Source organism: Artemia sp. Qi Xiang Cuo, chromosome 11, assembly GCF_049724085.1.
Source record: "Artemia sp. Qi Xiang Cuo chromosome 11, ASM4972408v1, whole genome shotgun sequence".
Lineage (NCBI taxonomy): Eukaryota > Metazoa > Arthropoda > Branchiopoda > Anostraca > Artemiidae > Artemia > Artemia sp. Qi Xiang Cuo.
The window spans coordinates 68,258,664-68,264,663 of NC_142804.1; the positions used below are offsets into that span (position 1 = coordinate 68,258,664).

The 6,000-nt window shown below is 38.0% G+C and overlaps 1 protein-coding gene across 2 annotated transcripts in view; it reads right to left on the reverse strand.

Moving 5' to 3' along the window:
* Rpn7 (regulatory particle non-ATPase 7) overlaps positions 1-5,445 on the reverse strand; it is a 58,108-nt gene extending 52,663 nt beyond the window's left edge. Inside the window, exon 1 of one of the 2 annotated variants that reach the window (XM_089096973.1) lies at positions 5,339-5,445. The gene's annotated coding sequence lies outside the window, so the exon portion shown is untranslated. Of the gene's footprint in view, positions 1-2,932; positions 3,067-5,338 lie in introns of those variants that run through there. The other variant, XM_089096974.1, reaches the window with a different exon arrangement.
* Between the last annotated feature and the right edge of the window lie 555 nt (positions 5,446-6,000).

The window sequence follows — 6,000 nt, forward strand, 5'->3', positions numbered from 1 at the left end:
ATAACAATTGGGGAAGTGTTGCTGCAATTATTTGACGTAAGCTTATTAACAAAAGAGTTGCAAATAGCTTTGCCTTTTCATTATCATTGTCATAATTGGTATTATTATGTATTAGCTCATACTAGATCGGGTGGGGGGAAGTTTTTTTTCCCACAGATGTGGCTTATGAGTTTATGTATAATTGGCTAAAGTGTTTCTCTGGAAACACTATTGGCAAAATTATAACAGTAATTATATTTAGCATTTATTAGAGTCCTTTTTAGATTAGATTCTGCTTGTAAATTCCTTAAATATGTAGTAGGAGATGGATTTTTTAGGAGTGTTCTCCATCAAAGGCAGTTCTCCTAGCTGCCTTTTTTGTTCTCCATTTATTTTGGCCCTCATTCATCCACCATGCTTTGGGAGTGTGTTTGGGGAAGGTTTTCCTGAGTTTTGTCCTGGGGATATCATGATTAGCTGTATTTATTAGCATGGATGCCAAAACTTCAGCATGTGTGTCAGCTGTTGCACTTAAGATGCATGAACTTTGGGTGAAACTTGTCATTTCATCATTAAGCTTATTTTGGAACATAAACCAATTTGCTTTAGTGTTAATATATTTGGAGGTATGTCACAGAGTTTCAGCAGGTTCATTTAGGGAACAAACTGTGGCAAAGTGGTCTGAACATAGGTTATCAATTGTATTTATATAAATTTTGTTCAAATATTTAATGACACAATTTGTAGATCAATTGTAGAGAAACTGCCACTCTTGGGGTTGAAATATGTATTCAGGTTTGGAGGGGTAGCAGCTAATTCATTATTATTTGAAATCAAACATTCAATAAACTTACCAGCTTTATTACCTTAAATTGCATCTAGGAGCAATCTAAGGATTTCTCCTTGTAGAGCTCTGGAATGATGATTAAGTGTATGCAAGAATCACTAGTGACTAGGTGCTGCTCTGTCTTTGATAGCATCCCAATTGAATTTACACTCTTTATTCCCCCACAAAAGGCTGTGGGCATTAAAGTCTCCATAAATAATGATAATTTTCAACATACTAGAATTACTCATATAATTGAAGAAATCCATGGCATCTGTAGTTTGGCCATTAGGGTTATAAAAGCTTATTATGTAAGCTTTTGTATTATTCGGCCAAATATTGATAGCAATTGTATCAACATCATTTACAAAATCTGGAAAGTTGATGCCACAGAATTTTACTTTATTATTAATGATTAAAGCTACTCCATCTCCTTTTCTCTCTGATGATCTATCCTTTCTCAGGATAGTATTTCCCAGAAACATAATTTGTTGATTTTGGGTTAAATGAGTTTCCTGGAGGCAAGCAATATCAATGGATTTATTATCCATAAAAGATATTAGTTCATTTCACTTATTTTCTGAAAGTGATCTTACATTCCACTGGTACAGCAAGTAAAAGTAAAAGATAGTAAAGAAAGATCTTTTTTGCTTTTCTTATACGCTGTTGATGTATTTAGGTGATGTTAACTTCTTCTCGTATTAATAGATTCTCTATTTGCTTTATGTTCAATTAATGGAAATAAGTAAACTCTCTAATTAGAATTAAGATAGTATTTTATTACAGGTTTGGTTGTGGATCCGGTTTGTCAGCTAAGTGATTAATTCCTTGTAGAGTTTCTTCTTGGGAGGGGGTGCCAGGCAGACCTCATCTCAATGGACGAGGTTTGTTGGCTTGGTGATTATTTCTGATGTGGATGTGAGCTAGGGGCGTAGAACATGGAGTTTTGTAAGGGGTGCTTGTTGCATTGAGAGCATTTGACTTGGGAGTTTCGGTTGATTTTGTTGTGGGTTTTATTTGGTGTGGTTGGGCAGCATTTGCTTTCATAGCTGCAAAAGGACATGGAATGGCCTTCTCTGTTGCTGTTTGAAGTTTGAGTGCTATTTGTCGAGCGGCATTTCAGAGTTCTCTATGTTTAGTAACTTGTTCCAGCTCAACATTTGGCCTTTGCAACTTTGAGACATGGGGGAGGTTGGGTCTTAAACTTTCTATGGTCGTAAGGAGGGTATTATTTAAAAGTAATAAATTCGAGGTGAGGATCGCTTCAGTTGGTTGTTGCGTGTCCCAGATTGAGACACTTCTTGCACTGAATAGACTTTGGGCTGTACGCCTTGTGTGGTTTGATTTGCCCGAAAAGGAATAAATTTTCTGGGATATTAATTTTTTTTTCTTTCAGTGTAAATAAGAAAGATTTACTTGTTATTAGGCCATTAGAGTCAGGTTTACCCAGTTGGGTGACATCTTCAACAGGAATTGCATTGCCAGCTCTATCTGAGAGCCCTTCTTCTTTTAACTCCTGAATAGGTATTTCTGGGGGGATATTGTACATTACTATTTTTGTTGGGGATTGGTTTGGGTTCCATGTAGATGAGTTAGTTGGGATATTCAGCAGAGACTTTAGATTATTATATCTGCTGCTTTCTGATCTTGGACAGCTATTAGCAAAAATCCATCACGGTTAATGTTAACAGAGAGCATTTATTTTAACAATTCTAAAATTGCAAACCAGTTTTTTAGCAATCTTTGGCATCTACATGTGTGTATTATGCAAAAATTTTATGTAATGTCCCAAGTTTTTTGACGGAGAAGCGTGGACTGAGGGTGGGGAGATTCTTTTGATTGGGGAGATTTTTTCCTTTTTTTGGAGCTTCTAGAAAGGATCTCTTGAAATCCATTATCAATGATAGTGACATTAGCCTCAACACTAATCATTGTCCTATTTTCCGAATTTTAACTATCTTGTGAGCTTTGAGATAGTGATCTTGCCCCGCCAGGATGGGGATTAAAAGAGTCAACTTCTTTAGGCTTTGGGGTGGGGTCCGGGGGGACGTGTCTGTAGGGAGAGTCCTTTGCATTGCCTCGTGGAATGACTTTTAAGCACACAATAAAAGAATAATATTCTGATACCAGACTGTCTGCACCCTACTGTGGGGAGAACTTCACCATCCACAAAAGAAAACACCACAGTATGGCCGAAATGAGGGTTTTGAGCACAATTGGTTTGGTACACTGTGTCACTTATGAAAAATCCTTGTTCTTTTCTTGTAAATAAATCCTTGTTCTTTTCTTGTGAATAAAGTAAGGCTAAATTCAATGTTCTTCTTCTTCTTCCAAATTTGCAGCCATCAATAGTGCACAGTTGCCAAACATCAAAAAACCAAATGCAAAGAGTCAGGGTTGGTGAGACCCTTTCTGAACAAGCCAGAGTGACAAGTGGAGTCATTCAAGATAGTGTTCTTGGGCCCCTCCTGTTCATACTATTTATCAACAAAATTAACAGCAGTATCTCAAGCTCTACCAAGACTTTTGCAGATGACACTAAACTCTACAGAAAAATGGCATCATACACAGACAAAGTCATCATTTAAGAAGACATTGATAAACTGACAGAAAACCTAAAAAACCTTGGGCTAGACTGCAACACAAGCAAAACATAAGTCATACAGATTGGCAAGAGAAAAGAAACAGCCCCACAGCTGACTATAAAAAGTAGAACAGGTGCAAGGGTACCATTAGACAGTGCAAGCTGAAAGAGACCTTGGAATTATTATTGACTCTCAGTTAAATTTTCGTAACCACACAAATGAAATAGCTTCGAAGGCCTCTCAACTGACTGGTCTCATTGGGCGGAGCTTCAAGCATCTCGACCAGCAGACACTTTTAAAGCTGTGCAAAGGGTTAGTAAGACCGACTATTGAGTATGGTAATGTCATATAGGGGTCTCACTGTAAAACAAACTAAGCCAGGACAGAAAAGTTCATAGATGAGCCAAAAACCTTCTCCTAGGCTTCAAAGAGATGAGTTATGAAGAGAGGTTACAGAAACTACAACTTCTAACACTCAAGTACATAAGAAAAAGAGAAGACCAAATTCAGATGTACAAAATGAAAAAGAAGTAGGAAAAAACTCAGCTTTGAAAATTACTTTCAACTCTCCAAAACCCAGACTACATGAGGTCACTCAGAAAAATTGCTCAAAACCATTGCCCTAAATAAATCAAGAGCCAATTTCTGGAGTGTAAGAGCTGTAGATGACTGGAACAGTCTCCTAGAAAGTGTTGTGAAAGCAGACACCCTAAATACATTCAAAATGGACTTGACTGATTCTGGGAAGAACACATGTACACATACAACTCTTAAACATCTGACTTTATTGACTTAAAACTGTTAAAACTACCATCTATGCATACTCTTCAAAAGTTTGATCTTGTGCTGGGGCTGCTGGCCTTACACTCTGGGAAGACCCTAACCCATGGTTTAAATTGCTGAATTTCAAAAAGCCAAGTATCAGAGAAACAAGACTTGACAAACCAACTGACAGCCATCTAGAGAGTGCCATAACAGGGATGTTTCCCTAAAGGCACTGAGGATCCTGTAAGAACTAGCCCCCTACCCTAATGTACAAATATAGGCTATACCCTGGATTAGAATATATGGTAAAATTCTACTTTAGCTACTTTTGTCTATCTTGGAAATGGGTTAGGTTATAAAAATGAAACTTTCAGGGATGGGTCTACAGGCTAAAGTAGGCTATGTCCCAGGAAGATATTTTGAAGTAGCCTACCTACCTCCACTCCTTCTCTCTCTTGAGGGTCCTGAAATTTGCCTGTATGACAGGTCTCCACCTATTGGCATTTTGAAAAAATGACATTTCAGGCTACCTTAATTTTCAGCTAGCCTATCAGTTTTTTTTTCTCTGGCATTATTTCTGAAAATGCAATTCCTGTTATTTGAGTAGAATTTAAGCCATGTAAATGTTTTTTGGGTTTTTTTTTCAAAATTTAGGAAATATACTTAGCCTACATATCTTTAAAACTGTACAAATTGGGATTGAGCAAAGTTGTGAAGCTGAAAACAATTTTGTTGTACTTTGTTTAAGCAGAAGAACTATTTTGCAAGGTTTCACTTTTATGGCACACAGATTTATAAAGGTCACCTATGTTTAGGACCCTCTTGAGGGAGAAGGAGTGGAGGTAGGCACTTCAAAATAGCCTACCTTCCTATGACATAGGCCTAGGCTACTTTATCCTGTACACCCATCCCTGAAAGTGTCATTTTCCTATCCAAGATAGCCAAAAGTAGCTAAAGTAGAATACCAAGGCTTGCATCAGTCATGTATACTTATTGGGTAGCCTAAAGCCTATTGTAGGCTAATTAGGCCTACTCAACCTTATGCCCTGAGGAATCCGTCCAGGGCCCTGCTCTGAGGCTGAATAACCAACTGTCTGATATATTGCTACTATAGCTTAGTATTACAAACAATATGGTAAGAGAAGTATACAAATGTATTCTAGCAAAATCAAATTTGGCCTACCTGAACTTCAAGAAATGACTCAGCTTTAAATTAAGTTATCTCTTCCAAGAATCATAGGAAGCGCTAGCGCTGCCTAAGTAAAGAACGATGTGGGCACAATGTGTTTTTTTTTTGTTTGTTTTTTTCCATCCGGGCACACTGTATCGAAGGAGTTGTCGTAGAAATTTCGAAAAGGACTCATTCGATTGGAAATTGGAGTGGCCATTGCCCTTTTTAATAGTCGAAAGTGATTGGAGGGCAACTAGCCCCCACCACGCCCATCATTCCCCCAAACACATCCAATCAAAATTATGAGATAGCCATTTTGATCATCGTAGTTGATTTCCAGATAGCAAATATCTTTTTGGGGAGGACACTCCCCCAGAACCCACGGGGTAAGGGTTTTAAGTTATGCCCTGAGGGCATATAAGGTTTTTATAGAAGGCATTGTCGTAGAAAATTCAACAAAGGCTCATTCGATTGAAAATTCAAAGGGCTAGTGCCCTTTTTAACGGTCGACAGTAATTGGAGGGATCTAGCCCCCCCACGCCCATCATTCCCCAAAAAATATCCAATCAAAATTTTGAGATAGACGTTTTGCTCAGGGTAGTTGATTTCCAGATAGAAAAGATCTTTTTGAGGAGGACACTCCCCCACAACCCTCGGGGCAAGGGTTTTAAGTT